An 18,835-nucleotide genomic window follows, 5' to 3' on the forward strand; every position below is an offset into this window, starting at 1 on the left:
TATGTTGTTCAGTGGAGAAAAATATTTTGGCAAGTAATGTTTGTATTTGTACTGTGTATTCGTTTTCTGCCATGTATTTGACAATGTGTTTTTGTTTTCTTTTGTTGTTAAGCGCTATGTGATCATATTTGTAATAGCGCTATATCCAGCACTGTATTTATTTATTTATATGCTGACGATCAAAATTAGATATATAGTCGTGGTGCAATGGTTATAGAGTGCCCTCGAATTATCAAAAACATGCATTTTCTCTCTGAATAGGCCTATTCATCGAAGAGAGAGAGAGGTTGCGTCATCCATGAACATCATATGCATAAACGGTTACAAATGTTCTGTACTGTATATTTACTGTATAACTTCTTTTAGTTTATATGTGGGGTTAAAAAGTGGAGTGAACACACATACCCATACTAGCACTGCATACCGTTATAGGACAGAGGCTCAGCAACGCCACTTATGGTACACTGATGGTCATTGTCCCACACATTTTGACACAGGAACTCATTGTAGTATCACACTGTGTCATACATATATGAAACATAATCTCTGTGTGAAATAGAGGCGTATGTAATACAAGCTGAGGTCTACCGCCATATACAAGGCAGAGCATACAAATGACTGCACAGGCATTCAGAATGTACAGAATATATTTGTACCACATTCTGTACCACATTCAAGTTCTGTACCCTACAAGCTACACTGGTGCTCATATAAACAGATTAAGTACACAAACCTATTGCTTGAAAGTTTTGAAATTAACAGCAGGTCGTTGGTTAGGTGCGGCCCAGTCAATTGTTCACTCCTTATATATAGCCCATTCATTTAGAAAGGTTGCCCACCCCTGCATTAAGGTATATATGTATGGCATATATGTTCTGTACCCAACAAGCTACACTGGTACTCAAATAAAAGAAAAATTAGGTCCTACATTGCGAATGATAACTTCACTGTTCATGTAAGGTTTTAAGCCACTGAAAATAAATGTTTGTTTTTGATCAGAGAACTCTGGGTTTAGTGTTAGGTTTAGTGAAGACCAAACACAGAGCAAGCAGACAAAAAAAAAATGGAAAACTCAACTGGATTGGATCAAAAGAAATTATAATTATCAATATGAAACAATAAACAGCTGTTCAAGGCCCAGTCAAAGAATTAAATGAAATAACTTACAGTGGTGAGGTGCGCACCCAAAAGTTAAAGTAAATACACTTAATTTAAAAGTTGATTCTGGTGGGTTGGCCTGCTGGTGACATCAAGTATTTCACGACATTAGATCTTCCACGACATCAGTATAGTTGAATATAATATAATAAAAGGTATAATGAATGTCTCCCACAAAATAGTATCCTTTAATATATAAGAAATAGTGTCTCAGGATATCCTTTGCAGTAAAATAATGTCCTTTATAACAAATAGTGTCCTGGAATATCCTTTATAACTAATTAATATTCTTTGTAACAAATATTCTCCCGGAATATCCTTTATAGTAAAATATTATCCTTTATAACAAATAGTGTCCCAGACTGTCAGTTGAATAACACGCCTTCCGTAAAATAATAAGTACTACAGTAACTTCTACTATGTAAATTTAGGTTTAAAACAAACTATTCAGCCATTAAAACTATATTTCTCCTCTTTTGCAACTGCCTTCCTCAGATACTCATAGAAAACTCCTTATACCCCTCACAAACCTCCTTTTTTTCTAAAATATATACAGAACACACCGAACTTCCTGTGAGGGCTAATTTCCAGGACGAACAAGATAGTTGCCTAGCAACCCAGAAGAGGTAGCAATTTAAAGGCGTTAATCCACCCTTTTGCTGCCACAAGACAACATCCAGGGGTCCCGTCTGTCTTCTTCCGTTGTTGTCTGTTTCTTAATCGATCTTCTGTCCTCATTCACCGTCTAGAAGTACCATCCAGTGTCTTCATCCATCTGCCTGCTATTAAATCTGTAAGAAAAAGGATAAGACAAACAGTTCAAACATATCAAATATATTGCAAAATTCACCCACCCACCAGGGATCCCCTGTCTGTCTTCTTAGGGCGTCCTCAAGAGTCATGGTCCTCCCGCTTATTCATCCATCTCATTCCTCCTTCATATCTGAAAGTAAAAAGTAAAACAGTTAAAACATATCAAACACATTGTGAAACCCACCTATCCAGGGGTCCTGTCAGTCTTCTGTTTCTTCATCCATCTTCTGTCCTGTTCCAACGTCTCCATCGATCTGCCTGCTAACATATCTGAAAGAACAAGGTTAAGGAAAACAGTTAAAACATATCAAACACATTGTGGAAAACGCACCTATCCAGGGGTCCCGTCAGTCTTCTTCGGTTGATGTTCTGCTTCTTCTTCTTCCATCTTCTGTCCTGTTCCATCGTCTCCAAGTGCCGTCCAGCGTCTCCATCGATCTGCTATCTATCACATCTGAAATAAAAAGGCTAAAGAAAACAGTTAAAACATATCAAACACATTGTAAAACGCACCCATCCAGGGGTCCTGTCAGTCTTCTTCAATCGTTGTTCTACCTCTTCATTCATCTTCTGTCCTGTTCCACTGTCTCCAAGTGCCGTACAGCTTCTCCATCGGTCTGCCCGCTGTCATATCTGAAAGGAAAAGGCTAGGGAAACAGTTAAAACATATCAAACACATTGTAAAACGCTCTAATCTAGGGGTCCTGTCAGTCTTCCTCCGTCGTTGTTCTTCTTCTTCATCCATCTTCTGTCCTGTTCCACCGTCTCCAAGTGCCGTGCAGCTTCTCCATCAATCCGCCCTCTGTCATATCTGTAAGGAAAAGGCTAGGGAAAACATTTAAAACATATCAATCATTGTAAAACGCACCTATCCAGGGGACCCGTCATTCTTCTTCCGTCGTTGTTCTGCTTCTTTATACATCTTCTGTCTTGTCCCACCGTCTCCAAGTGATTTCCAGCGTCTCCATCGAACTGCTTCCTATGTCATCTGAAATTACAAGGCTAAGGAAAACAGTTAAAACATATCAAACACATTGTAAAACGCACCTATCCAGGGGACCCGTCATTCTTCTTCCGTCGTTGTTCTTCTTCTTCATTCATATTCTGTCCTGTTCCATCGTCTCCAAGTGATTTCCAGCGTCTACATCGAACTGCTCGCTATAACAAATGGAATTACAAGGCTAAGGAAATCAGTTAAAACATATCAAACATATTGTAAAACGCACCTCACCAGGGGTCCTGTCAGTCTTCTTCCGTCGTTGTACTGCTTCTTCATTCATCTTCTGTCCTGTTGCACCGTCTCCAAGTCCCTTCTAGCTTCTCCATCGGTCTGCCCGATGTCATATCTGAAAGGAAAAGGCTAGGGAAAACAGTTAAAACATATCAATCATTGTAAAACGCACCTATCCAGGGGTCCTGTCAGTCTTCTTCAGTCGTTGTTCTGCCTCTTCATTCATCTTCTGTCTTGTAACACCGTCATCAAGTCCCGTCCAGCTTCTCAATCGGTCTGCCCGCTGTCATATATGAAAGTAAAGGCTAGGGAAAACAGTTAAAACATATCAAACACATTGTAAAACGCACCTATCTAGGGGTCCTGTCAGTCTTCTTCCGTCGTTGTTCTGCTTCTTCATCCATCTTCTGTCCTGTTCAACCATCTCCAAGTTCCGTTCAGCGTCTCCGTCGATCTGAATGCTATCACATCTGAAAGGAAAAGGCTAAGAAAAACAGTTAAAACATATCAAACACATTTTAAAACGCACATAACCAGGGGTCCTGTCAGTCTTCTTCCGTCGTCGTTCTTCGTCGTTCTTCTTATACATCCATCTTCTGTCCTGTTCCACCGTCTCCAAGTTCCGTTCAGCGTCTACGTCGATCTACCCTATGTCATCTCTGAAAGGAAAATGCTAGGGAAAACAGTTAAAACATACCAATCATTGTAAAACGCACCTATCCAAGGGTCCTGTCAGTCTTCTTCAGTCGTTGTTCTGCCTCTTCATTCATCTTCTGTCTTGTTCCACCGTCATCAAGTCCCGTCCAGCTTCTCAATCGGTCTGCCCGCTGTCATATATGAAAGTAAAGGCTAGGGAAAACAGTTAAAACATATGAACACATTGTAAAACGCACCTATCTAGGGGTCCTGTCAGTCTTTTTCCGTCGTTGTTCTGCTTCTTCATCCATCTTCTGTCCTGTTCAACCATCTCCAAGTTCCGTTCAGCGTCTCCGTCGATCTGAATGCTATCACATCTGAAAGGAAAAGGCTAAGAAAAACAGTTAAAACATATCAAACACATTTTAAAACGCACATAACCAGGTGTCCTGTCAGTCTTCTTCCGTCGTCGTTCTTCTTATACATCCATCTTCTGTCCTGTTCCACCGTCTCCAAGTTCCGTTCAGCGTCTCCGTCGATCTGCCCTATGTCATCTCTGAAAGGAAAAGGCTAAGAAAAACAGTTAAAACATACCAATCATTGTAAAACGCACCTATCCAGGGGACCCGTCATTCTTCTTTCGTCGTTGTTCTGCTTCTGCATTCATCTTCTGTCCTGTTCCAACGTCTCCAAGTGATTTCCAGCGTCTCCATCGAACTGCTTGCAATAACATCTGAAATTACAAGGCTAGGGAAATCAGTTAAAACGTATCAAACATATTGTAAAAATCACCTATCAGGGGTCCTGTTATTCTTCTTCCGACGTTGTTCTGCTTCTTCATCCATCTTCTGTCCTGTTCCATCGTCTCCAAATGCCGTCTAGCGTCTACATTGATCTTCCATCTATCACATCTGAAATTAAAAGGCTAAAGAAAACAATTAAAACATATCAAACACATTGTAAAACGCACTTAACCAGGTACCCCAGCAATCTTCTTCCGTCGTTGTTCTTCTTATTCATCCATCTTCTGTCCTGTTTCACCATCTCCAAGTTCCGTTCAGCATCTCCGTCGATCTGCTCATTGTCATATCTGAAAGTAAAGGCTAGGGAAAACAGTTAAAACATATCAAACACATTGTAAAACGCACTTAACCAGTGGTCCCATCAGTCTTCTTCCGTCGTTGTTCTTCTTATTCATCCATCTTCTGTCCTGTTTCACCATCTCCAAGTTCCGTTCAGCATCTCCGTCGATCTGCTCATTGTCATATCTGAAAGTAAAGGCTAGGGAAAACAGTTAAAACATATCAAACACATTGTAAAACGCACCTATCCTGGGGTCCTGTCAGTCTTCTTCCGTCGTTGTTCTCATTCATCCATATTCTGTCCTGTTCAACCGTCTCCAAGTACCGTCCAGCGTCTCCATCGGTCTGCCCGCTGTCATATCTGAAAGTTAATGCTAGGGAAAACAGTTAAAATATATCAATCATTGTAAAACGCACCTATCCAGGGGACCCGTCATTCTTCTTCCGTCGTTGTTCTGCTTCTTCATCCATCTTCTGTCCTGTTTCACAGTCTAAAAGTGCCGTCCAGCGTCTCCATCGGTCTGCCCTCTGTCATCTCTGAAAGGGAAAGGCTATGGAAAACAGTTAAAACACATCAATCATTGTAAAACGCACCTATCCAGGGGACCCGTCATTCTTCTTCCGTCGTTGTTCTGCTTCTTCATTCATCTTCTGTCATGTTCCATCGTCTCCAAGTGATTTCCAACGTCTCCATCGAACTGCTTGCTATAACATCTGAAATTCCAGGGCTTAGGTAAACAGTTAAAACATATCAAACATATTGTAAAACGCACCTATCACGGGTCCCGTTATTCTTCTTCCGACGTTGTTCTACCTCTTCATCCATCTTCTGTCCTGTTCCACCGTCTCCAATTGCCGTCTAGCGTCTACATCGATCTTCCAACTATCACATCTGAAATAAAAAGGCTAAAGAAAACAATTAAAACATATAAAAAACATTGTAAAACGCACCTAACCAGGGGTCCAGTCAGTCTTCTTCAGTCGTTGTTCTGCCTCTTTATCCATCTTCTGTCCTGTTGCACCATCTCCTAGTTCCGTTCAGCGTCTCCGTCGATCTGCTCATTGTCATATCTGAAAGTAAAGGCTAGGGAAAACAGTTAAAACATATCAAACACATTGTAAAACGCACCTAACCAGGGGTCCTGTCAGTCTTCTTCCGTGGTTGTTCTTCTTATTCATCTATCTTCTGTCCTGTTCCACCGTCTCCAAGTGCCGTCCAGCTTCTCAATCGGTCTGCACGCTGTCATATCTGAAAGTAAAGGCTAGGGAAAACATGTTCTGTCCTGTTCCACCATCTCCAAGTTTCGTTCAGCGTCTCCGTCGATCTGTCCTCTGTCATCTCTGAAAGGAAAAGGCTAGGGAAAACAGTTAAAACATATCAATCATTGTAAAACGCACCTATCCAGGGGTCCCGTTATTCTGCTTCCGTCGTTATTCTGCTTCTTCATTCATCTTCTGTCCTGCTCCATCGTCTCCATGTGATTTCCAGCGTCTCAATCGAACGGCTTGCTATAACATCTGAAATGACAAGGCTAAGGAAAACAGTTGAAACCTATCAAAAACATTGTAAAACGCACCTAACCAGGGGTCCTGTCAGTCTTCTTCCGTCGTCATTCTTCTTATTCATCCATCTTCTGTCCTGTTGCACCAGCTCCAAGTTCCGTTGAGCGTCTCCATCGTACTGCTTGCTATAACATTTGAAATAAAAAGGCTAGGGAATACAATTAAAACATATCAAACACATTGTAAAACACACCTAACCAGGGGTCCCAGCAGTCTTCTTCCGTCGTTGTTCTTCTTATTCATCCATCTTCTGTCCTGTTTCACCATCTCCAAGTTCCGTTCAGCGTCTCCGTCGATCTGCCCTCTGTCATCTCTGAAAGTAAATGCTAGGGAAAACAGTTAAAACACATCAATCATTGTGAAACGCACCTATCCAGGGGACCCGTCATTCTTCTTCCGTCGTTGTTCTGCTTCTTCATCCATCTTCTGTCCTGTTCCAACTTCTTCAAGTGCCGTCCAGCGTCTCCGTCGATCTGCCCTCTGTCATCTCTGAAAGGAAAAGACTAGGGAAAACAGTTAAAACACATCAATCATTGTAAAACGCACCTCTCCAGGGGACCCGTCATTCTTCTTCCGTCGTTGTTCTGCTTCCTCATTCATCTTCTGTCCTGCTCCATCGTCTCCAAGTGATTTCCAGCGTCTCAATCGAACTGCTTGCTATAACATCTGAAATTACAAGGCTAGGGAATACAATTAAAACATATCAAACACATTGTAAAACGCACCTATCCAGGGGTCCCAGCAGTCTTCTTCCGTCGTTGTTCTTCTTATTCATCCATCTTCTGTCCTGTTGCACAGTCTCCAAGTTCCGTTCAGCGTCTCCGTCGATCTGCCCTCTGTCATCTCTGAAAGACAAAGGCTAGGGAAAACAGTTAAAACACACCAATCATTGTAAAACGCACCTATCCAGGGGACCCGTCATTCTTCTTCTGTCGTTGTTCTGCTTCTTCATTCATCTTCTGTCCTGCTCCATCGTCTCCAAGTGATTTCCAGGGTCTCAATCGAACTGCTTGCTATAACATCTGAAATAAAAAGGCCAAGGAAAACAATTATAACATATCAAACACATTGTAAAACGCACCTAACCAGGGGTCCCGTTATTCTTCTTCCGACGTTGAGTTGCTTCTTCATCCATCTTCTGTCCTGTTCCACCGTCTCCAATTGATTTCCAGCGTCTCCATCGAACTGCTTGCTATAACATCAGAAATTACAAGGCTAAGGAAAACAGTTAAAACATATCAAACACATTGTAAAACGCACCTATCACGGGTCCCGTTATTCTTCTTCCGTCGTTGTTCTGCTGCTTCATCCATCTTCTGTCCTGTCCCATCGTCTCCATTGCCGTCTAGCGTCAACATCGATCTTCCATCTATCACATCTGAAATAAAAAGGCTAAATAAAACAATTAAAACATATCAAACACATTGTAAAACGCACATAACCAGAGGTCCTGTCAGTCTTCTTCCGTCATTGTTCTTCTACTTCATCGATCTTCTGTCCTGTTGTACCGTATCCAAGTGCCGTCCAGCGTCTCCATTGGTCTGCCTGCTATCATATCTGAAATAACAAGGCTAAGGAAAACAGTTAAAACACATCAACCATTGTAAAACATACCTAACCAGGGATCCTGTCAGTCTTCTTCTGTCGTTGTTCTTCTTCTTCATCCATCATCTGTCCTGTTCGACCATATAAAAGTGCCTTCCAGCGTCGCCATCGATCTACCTGCCACCACATCTGAAATAACAAAGCTAAGGAAAACATTTAAAACATATCAAACACATTGTAAAACGCACCTATCCAGGGGTCCCGTCAGTCTTCTTCCGTCGTTGTTCTGCTTCTTCATTCATCTTCTGTCCTGTTCCACTGTTTCCAAGTGCCGTCCAGCTTCTCCATCGGTCTATCCTCTGTCATCTGAAAGGAAAAGACTAGGGAAAACAGTTAAAACATATCAAACACATTGTAAAACGCACCTATCCAGGGGTCCTGTCAGTCTCCTTCCGTCGTTGTTCTTCTTCTCCATCCATCTTCTGTCCTGTTGCACCATGTCCAAGTGCCATCCAGCGTCTCCATCGATCTGCCTGCTATCATATCTATAAGAAAAAGGCTAGGGAAAACAGTTTAAACATATCAATCATTATAAAACGCACCTATATGGGGGTCCTGTCAGTCTTCTTCCGTCGTTGTACTGCTTCTTCATCCATCTTCTGTCCTGTTCCATCGTCTCCAATTGCCGTCTAGCGTCAACATCGATCTTCCATCTATCACATCTGAAATAAAAAGGCTAAATAAAACAATTAAAACATATCAAACACATTGTAAAACGCACCTAACCAGAGGTCCTGTCAGTCTTCTTCCGTCATTGTTCTTCTACTTCATCGATCTTATGTCCTGTTGTACCGTATCCAAGTGCCGTCCAGCGTCTCCATTGGTCTGCCTGCTATCATATCTGAAATAACAAGGCTAAGGAAAACAGTTAAAACACATCAACCATTGTAAAACGTACCTAACCAGGGATCCTGTCAGTCTTCTTCTGTCGTTCTCCTTCTTCTTCATCCGTCATCTGTCCTGTTCGACCATATAAAAGTGCCTTCCAGCGTCGCCATCGATCTACCTGCCACCACATCTGAAATAACAAAGCTAAGGAAAACATTTAAAACATATCAAACACATTGTAAAACGCACCTATTCAGGGGTCCTGTCAGTCTTCTTCCGTGGTTGTTCTTCTTCTTCATCCATCATCTGTCCTGTTCGACCATATAAAAGTGCCATCCAGCGTCTCCATCGATCTGCCTGCTATCATATCTATAAGAAAAAGGCTAGGGAAAACAGTTAAAACATATCAATCATTATAAAACGCACCTGACCAGGGGTCCTGTCAGTCTTCTTCCGTGGTTGTTCTTCTTCTTCATCTATCTTCTGTCCTGTTCCACCGTATCCAAGTGTCGTCCAGCTTCTCAATCGGTCTGCACGCTGTCATATCTGAAAGTAAAGGCTAGGGAAAACAGTTTAAACATATCAATCATTATAAAACGCACCTATATGGGGGTCCTGACAGTCTTCTTCCGTCGTTGTACTGCTTCTTCATTCATCTTCTATCCTGTTTCATCGTCTCCAAGTGCCGTCCAGCTTCTCCATCGGTCTGCCCTCTGTCGTATCTGAAAGGAAAAGGCTAGGGAAAACAGTTAAAACATATCAAACATTGTAAAACGTACCTATCCAGGGGTCCCGTCAGTCTTCTTCCGTCGTCGTTCTGCTTCTTCATCCATCTTCTGTCCTGTCCCATCGTCTCAAAGTGATGTGCAGCGTCTCCATCGATCTGCTTGCTATAACATCTGAAATTACAAGGCTAAGGAAAACAGTTAAAACATATCTAACACATTATTAAATGCACCTATCCAGGTCTCCTTCTTCCGCCTACTTCTTCCGCCTACTCACACTTAGATACTGTACCCTACTCACGCTTGGATACTCTACTCACGCTTATATACCCTACGCACGCTTAGAAACAATACTACGCTTAGGTACCCTACTTATTCTTAGATACCATACTCAAGTTAAGATACCCTTCTCACCCTTAGATACCCTAAATAGGCTTAGATACCCAGTACTCTGGCTTAGATGCGCTACTCAGGCCTAGATACCCTACTGAGGCTTAGATACTGTACCCTACTCAGGCTTACATACCTTACTCACGCTTAGTTACCCTACTCACGCTTATATACCCTACTAAACTTATATACCTTACTCACGCTTACATACCCTACTCACACTTAGATACCCTACATAGGCTTAGGTACCCATTACTATGGCTTAGATACCCTACTCAGGCCTATATACCCTACTCAGGCTTAGATACTGTACCCTACTCACGCTTAGATACCCTATACTCACCCTTAGATACCCTTAATAGGCTAAGATACCCAGTACTCTGGCTTAGATACGCTATTCAGGCCTAGATACCCAACTGAGGCTTAGATACCCTACACAGCTTAACATACTGTACCCTACTCCGGCTTGTACCCTCATCAGGCTAAGATACCCTATTCACGCTTAGATACCCTAATCACGATTATATATACCCTACTCACGCTTAGATACCCTACATAGGCTTATATACCTAGTACTCTGGCTAAGATACCCTACTCAGGTAGATACCCTACTGAGGCTTAGATACCCTACTCAGGCTTAGATACTGTACCCTACTCCGGCCTGTACCCTAATCAGGCTAAGATACCCTATTCACGCTTATATAGCCTACTCAGGCTTAGATACGCTACTCAGGCTTAGATTCCATACTCAGGCTTAGATAACCTATTCACGCTTATATACCCTACTATAGATATCCTACTCACGCTTATATACCCTACTCAGGCTTAGATACCGTACTACGCTTAAATACCCTACTCACGCTTAGGTACACTACTCAAGCTTAGATACCCTACTCAGACTTATATAACCTACTCCCTCTTAGATACCATACTCACATTAGATACCCTTCATACCCTACTGTGGCTTAGATACCCTGCTCAGGCCCAGATACCCTACTCAGGCCTAGATACCCTACCGAGGCTTAGATACTGTACCCTACTCAGGCTTAGATTTCATACTCAGGCTTAGATACCCTATTCACGCTTATATACCCTACTCATGCTTAGATACCCTATTCAAGCTTATATACCCTACTCACACTTAGATACCCTACTGTGGCTTAGATACCCTACTCAGACTTAGGCACCTATCTCAGATTAAGAAACCCTAATCACCATTAGATACCCTTCTCACACTATGATGCCATACATAGGTTTAGATACCCAGTAGACCTACTGTGGCTTAGATACCCTACTGAGGCCCAGATACCCTACTCTGGCCTTGATAACCTACCGAGGCTTAGATACTGTACCCTACTCAGGCTTAGATTCCATACTCAGGCTTAGATACCCTATTCACGCTTATATAGCCTACTCATACTAAGATACCCTATTCAAGCTTATATACCCTACTCACACTTAGATATTCTACTGTGGCTTAGATACCCTACTCAGGCCCAGACACCCTACTCAGGCCTAGATACCCTACCGAGGCTTAGATACTGTTCCCTACTCAGGATTAGATACCCTACTCAGGCTTAGATACCCTATTCACGCTTATATACCCTACTCATGCTTAGATACCCTATTCAAGCTTATATACCCTACTCACACTTAGATATTCTACTGTGGCTTAGATACCCTACTCAGGCTTAGGTACCTATCTCAGATTTAGAAACCCTAATCACCCTTAGATACCCTTCTCACACTAAGATGCCCTACATAGGTTTAGATACCCAGTAGGCCTACTGTGGCTTAGATACACTACTCAGGCCTAGATACCCTACTGTGGCCTAGAAACCCTACTGTGGCTTAGATACCCAGTACTCAGGCCTTGATACCCTACTGCAGCCTAGATACCCTACTGTGGCTTAGATACCCTACTACTCTGGCCTAGATACCCTACTGAGGCTTAGATACTGTACCCTACTCAGGCTTAGATTCCATACTCAGGCTTAGATACCCTATTCTCGCTTATATACCCTACTCAGGCTTAGATACCATATTCACGCTTATATACCCTACTCACGCTTAGATACAGTACTACCCTTAAATACCCTACTCACGCTTAGATGCACTACTCAAGCTTAGATACCCTACTCAGACATATATACCCTACTCCCCCTTAGATACCATACTCACACTTAGATACCCTTCATACCCTACTGTGGCTTAGATACCCTACTCAGGCCCAGATACCCTTATCAGGCCTAGATACCCTACCGAGGCTTAGATACTGTACCCTACTCAGGCTTAGATTCCATACTCAGGCTCAGATACCCTATTCACGCTTATATACCCTACTCATGCTTAGATACCCTATTCAAGCTTATATACCCTACTCACACTTAGATACCCTACATAGGCTTAGATACCCAGCACTATGGTTTAGAAACCTTACTCAGGCTTAGATACCCTAATCTTCCTTAGATACCCTACTCACAATAAGTTGCCCTATATAGGTTTATTTACCCAGTAGGCCTACTGTGTCTTAGATACCCAGTACTCAGGCCTAGTTACCCTACCGAGGCTTAGATACTGTACCCTACTCAGGCTTAGATTCCATACTCAGGCTTAGATACCCTATTCACGCTTATATACCCTACTCACACTTAGATACCCCACACTCACACTTAGATACCCCACAACTCAGGCTTAGATACCCTATTCACGCCTAGATACCCTACTCACACTTAGATACCCTACTCACCCTTAGATAACCTATTCAAGCTTAGATACCCTAGTCACGCTTAGATACCCTACATTGGCTTACATACCCAGTACTCTGGCTTTGATACCTTGTCAGGCCTAGATACCCTACTAAGGCATAGATACCCTACCGAGGCTTAGATACTGTACCCTACTTAGGCTTAGATTCCATACTCAGGCTTAGATACCCTATTAACGCTTATATACCCTACTCATGCTTAGATACCCTATTCAAGCTTATATACCCTACTCACACTTAGATATTCTACTGTGGCTTAGATACCCTACTCAGGCTTAGGTACCTATCTCAGATTTAGAAACCCTAATCACCCTTAGATACCCTTCTCACACTAAGATGCCCTACATAGGTTTAGATACCCAGTAGGCCTACTGTGGCTTAGATACACTACTCAGGCCCAGATACCCTACTGTGGCCTAGATACCCTACTGTGGCTTAGATACCCAGTACTCAGGCCTTGATACCCTACTGCAGCCTAGATACCCTACTGTGGCTTAGATACACTACTCAGGCCCAGATACCCTACTCTGGCCTAGATACCCTACTGAGGCTTAGATACTGTACCCTACTCAGGCTTAGATTCCATACTCATGCTTAGATACCCTATTCACGCTTATATACCCTACTCAGGCTTAGATACCCTATTCACGCTTATATACCCTACTCACGCTTAGATACCCTACTCAGACTTATATACCATACTCACACTTAGAAACCCTTCATACCCTACTGTGGCTTAGATACCATACTCACACTTAGATACCTTTCATACCCTACTGTGGCTTAGATACCTTACTCAGGCCCAGATACCCTACTCAGGCCTAGATACCCTACCGAGGCTTAGATACTGTACCCTACTCAGGCTTAGATTCCATACTTAGGCTTAGATACCCTATTCACGCTTATATACCCTACTCACACTGAGATATTCTACTGTGGCTTAGATACCCTACTCAGGCCCAGATACCCTACTCAGGCATAGATACCCTACCGAGGCTTAGATACTGTTCTCTACTCAGGCTTAGATTCCATACTCAGGCTTAGATACCCTATTCACAGTTATATACCCTACTCATGCTTAGATACCCTATTCAAGCTTATATACCCTACTCACACTTAGATATTCTACTGTGGCTTAGATACCCTACTCAGGCTTAGGTACCTATCTCAGATTTAGAAACCCTAATCACCCTTAGATACCCTTCTCACACTAAGATGCCCTACATAGGTTTAGATACCCAGTAGGCCTACTGTGGCTTAGATGCCCTTCTCAGGCCCAGATACCCTACTCTGGCCTAGATACCCTATTGAGGCTTAGATACTGTACCGTACTCAGGCTTAGATTCCATACTCAGGCTTAGATACCCTACTCAGGCTTAGATTCCATACTCAGGGTTAGATACCCTATTCACGCTTATATACCCTACTCAGGCTTAGATACCCTATTCACGCCTATATACCCTATTCACGCTTAGATACCGTACTACGCTTAAATACCCTACTCATGCTTAGATACCCTTCATACCCTACTGTGGCTTAGATACCCTACTCAGGCCCAGATACCCTACTCAGGCATAGATACCCTACCGAGGCTTAGATACTGTACTCTACTCAGGCTTAGATTCCATACTCAGGCTTTGATACCCTATTCACGCTTATATACCCTACTCATGCTTAGATACCCTATTCAAGCTTATATACCCTACTCACACTTAGATATTCTACTGTGGCTTAGATACCCTACTCAGGCTTAGGTACCTATCTCAGATTTAAGAACCCTAATCACCCTTAGATACCCTTCTCACACTAAGATGCCCTACATAGGTTTAGATACCCAGTAGGCCTACTGTGGCTTAGATGCCCTTCTCAGGCCCAGATACCATACTCTGGCCTAGATACCCTATTGAGGCTTAGATACTGTACCCTACTCAGGCTTAGATTCCATACTCAGGCTTAGATACCCTACTCAGGCCCAGATACCCTATTCAGGCATAGATACCCTACCGAGGCTTAGATACTGTACTCTACTCAGGCTTAGATTCCATACTCAGGCTTAGATACCCTATTCACGCTAATAAACCCTACTCAGGCTTGTATTCACGCTTATATACCCTACTCAAGCTTAGATACCATACTACGCTTAAATACCCTACTCACGCTTAGATACACTACTCAAGCCTATATACCCTACTCACACTTAGATACCCTACTGTGGCTTAGATACCTTACTCAGGCCCAGGTACCCTTCTCTGGTCTAGATACCCTACCGAGGCTTAGATACTGTACCCTACTCAAGCTTAGATTCCATACTCAGGCTTAGATACCCTACTCAGGCTTAGATTCTATACTCAGGCTTAGATACCCTATTCACGCTTATAAACCCTACTCAGGCTTGTATTCACGCTTATATACCCTACTCAAGCTTAGATACCGTACTACGCTTAAATACCCTACTCACGCTTATAGATACCCTACTCCCCCTTAGATACCATACTCACACTTAGATACCCTTCACACCCTACTGTGGCTTAGATACCATACTCACACTTAGATACCTTTCATACCGTACTGTGGCTTAGATACCCTACTCAGGCCCATATACCCTACTCAGGCATAGAAACCCTACCGAGGCTTAGATACTGTACCCTACTCAGGCTTAGATGCCATACTCAGGCTTAGATACCCTATTCACGCTTATATACCCTACTCATGCTTAGATACCCTATTCAAGCTTATATACCCTACTCACACTTAGATATTCTACTGTGGCTTAGATACCCTACTCAGGCTTAGGTACCTATCTCAGATTTAAGAACCCTAATCACCCTTAGATACCCTTCTCACACTAAGATGCCCTACATAGGTTTAGATACCCAGTAGGCCTACTGTGGCTTAGATGCCCTTCTCAGGCCCAGATACCCTACTCTGGCCTAGATACCCTATTGAGGCTTAGATACTGTACTCTACTCAGGCTTAGATTCCATACTCAGGCTTAGATACCCTACTCAGGCTTAGATTCCATACTCAGGGTTAGATACCCTATTCACACTTATATACCCTACTCAGGCTTAGATACCCTATTCACGCCTATATACCCTATTCACGCTTAGATACCGTACTACGCTTAAATACCCTACTCATGCTTAGATACCCTTCATACCCTACTGTGGCTTAGATACCCTACTCAGGCCCAGATACCCTACTCAGGCATAGATACCCTACCGAGGCTTAGATACTGTACTCTACTCAGGCTTAGATTCCATACTCATGGCTTAGTTACCCTATTCACGCTTATATACCCTACTCATGCTTAGATACCCTATTCAAGCTTATATACCCTACTCACACTTAGATATTCTACTGTGGCTTAGATACCCTACTCAGGCTTAGGTACCTATCTCAGATTTAAGAACCCTAATCACCCTTAGATACCCTTCTCACACTAAGATGCCCTACATAGGTTTAGATACCCAGTAGGCCTACTGTGGCTTAGATGCCCTTCTCAGGCCCAGATACCCTACTCTGGCCTAGATACCCTATTGAAGCTTAGATACTGTACTCTACTCAGGCTTAGATTCCATACTCAGGCTTAGATACCCTACTCAGGCTTAGATTCCATACTCAGGGTTAGATACCCTATTCACGCTTTTATACCCTACTCAGGCTTAGATACCCTATTCACGCCTATATACCCTATTCACGCTTAGATACCGTACTACGCTTAAATACCCTACTCATGCTTAGATACCCTTCATACCCTACTGTGGCTTAGATACCCTACTCAGGCCCAGATACCCTACTCAGGCCTAGATACCCTACCGAGGCTTAGATACTGTACTCTACTCAGGCTTAGATTCCATACTCATGGCTTAGATACCCTATTCACGCTTATATACCCTACTCATGCTTAGATACCCTATTCAAGCTTATATACCCTACTCACACTTAGATATTCTACTGTGGCTTAGATACCCTACTCAGGCTTAGGTACCTATCTCAGATTTAAGAACCCTAATCACCCTTAGATACCCTTCTCACACTAAGATGCCCTACATAGGTTTAGATACCCAGTAGGCCTACTGTGGCTTAGATGCCCTTCTCAGGCCCAGATACCCTACTCTGGCCTAGATACCCTATTGAGGCTTAGATACTGTACCCTACTCAGGCTTAGATTCCATACTCAGGCTTAGATACCCTACTCAGGCCCAGATACCCTATTCAGGCATAGATACCCTACCGAGGCTTAGATACTGTACTCTACTCAGGCTTAGATTCCATACTCAGGCTTAGATACCCTATTCACGCTTATATGCCCTACTCATGCTTAGATACCCTATTCAAGCTTATATACCCTAACCACACTTAGATATTCTACTGTGGCTTAGATACCTTACTCAGGCTTAGGTACCTATCTCAGATTTAGAAACCCTAATCACCCTTAGATACCCTTCTCACACTAAGATGCCCTACATAGGTTTAGATACCCAGTAGGCCTTCTGTGGCTTAGATGCCCTACTCAGGCCAGGATACCCTACTCAGGCCTAGATACCCTACTGAGGCTTAGATACTGTACCCTACTCAGGCTTAGATTCCATACTCAGGCTTAGATACCCTATTCACGCTTATATACCCTACTCATGCTTAGATACCCTATTCAAGCTTATATACCCTACTCACACTTAGATACCCTACTGAGGCTTAGATACCTTACTCAGGCCCAGATAACCTTCTCTGGCCTAGATACCCTACCGAGGCTAAGATACTGTACCCTACTCAGGCTTAGATTCCATACTCAGGCTTAGATACTGTACTCAGGCTTAGATTCCATACTCAGGGTAAGATACCCTATTCACTCTTATAAACCCTACTCAGGCTTGTATTCACGCTTATATACCCTACTCATGCTTAGATACCGTACTACGCTTAAATACCCTACTCACGCTTAGAAACCCTACTCCCCCTTAGATACCATACTCACACTGAGATACCCTTCACACCCTACTGTGGCTTAGATACCCTACTCAGGCCCATATACCCTACTCAGGCATAGATACCCTACCGAGGCTTAGATACTGTACTCTACTCAGGCTTAGATTCCATACTCAGGCTTAGATTCCATACTCAGGCTTATATACCCTATTCACGCTTATATACCCTACTCATGCTTAGATACCCTATTCAAGCTTATATACCCTACTCACACTTAGATATTCTACTGTGGCTTAGATACCCTACTCAGGCTTAGGTACCTATCTCAGATTTAGAAACCCTAATCACCCTTAGATACCCTTCTCACACTAAGATGCCCTACATAGGTTTAGATACCCAGTAGGCCTACTGTGGCTTAGATGCCCTTCTCAGGCCCAGATACCCTACTCTGGCCTAGATACCCTATTGAGGCTTAGATACTGTACCCTACTCAGGCTTAGATTCCATACTCAGGCTTAGATACCCTACTCAGGCTTAGATTCCATACTCAGGGTTAAATACCCTATTCACGCTTATATACCCTACTCAGGCTTAGATACCCTATTCACGCCTATATAACCTACTCACGCTTAGATACCGTACTACGCTTAAATACCCTAATCACGCTTAGATACCCTTCATACCCTACTGTGGCTTAGATACCCTACTCAGGCCCAGATACCCTACTCAGGCATAGAAACCCTACGGAGGCTTAGATATTGTACTCTACTCAGGCTTAGATTCCATACTCAGGCTTAGATACCCTATTCACGCTTATATACCCTACTCATGCATATATACCCTATTCAAGCTTATATACCCTACTCACACTTAGATATTCTACTGTGGCTTAGATACCCTACTCAGGCTTAGGTACCTATCTCAGATTTAGAAACCCTAATCACCCTTAGATACCCTTCTCACACTAAGATGCCCTACATAGGTTTAGATACCCAGTAGGCCTACTGTGGCTTAGATGCCCTACTCAGGCCCAGATACCCTACTCTGGCGTAGATACCCTATTGAGGCTTAGATACTGTACCGTACTCAGGCTTAGATTCCATACTCA

General features: G+C 42.9%; 1 long non-coding RNA gene across 5 annotated transcripts; it reads right to left on the reverse strand.

The window, feature by feature from the left end:
- Positions 1 to 1,139: 1,139 nt before the first annotated feature.
- Positions 1,140 to 10,052, reverse strand: LOC139972160 (uncharacterized). Of its 5 annotated transcripts, XR_011794599.1 has the most exons (5): positions 7,744 to 10,052; positions 2,840 to 7,505; positions 2,485 to 2,604; positions 2,156 to 2,241; positions 1,140 to 1,949 (listed from the first exon to the last, which is right to left on the reverse strand). It is a non-coding gene; the product is annotated as an uncharacterized lncRNA (long non-coding RNA). The 5 variants fall into 5 exon arrangements; XR_011794597.1 differs by having other exon boundaries at positions 2,156 to 3,317; positions 3,553 to 7,505; XR_011794598.1 differs by having other exon boundaries at positions 2,156 to 2,604.
- Between the last annotated feature and the right edge of the window lie 8,783 nt (positions 10,053 to 18,835).

This window comes from Apostichopus japonicus, chromosome 8 (genome assembly GCF_037975245.1).
Source record: "Apostichopus japonicus isolate 1M-3 chromosome 8, ASM3797524v1, whole genome shotgun sequence".
Lineage (NCBI taxonomy): Eukaryota > Metazoa > Echinodermata > Holothuroidea > Aspidochirotida > Stichopodidae > Apostichopus > Apostichopus japonicus.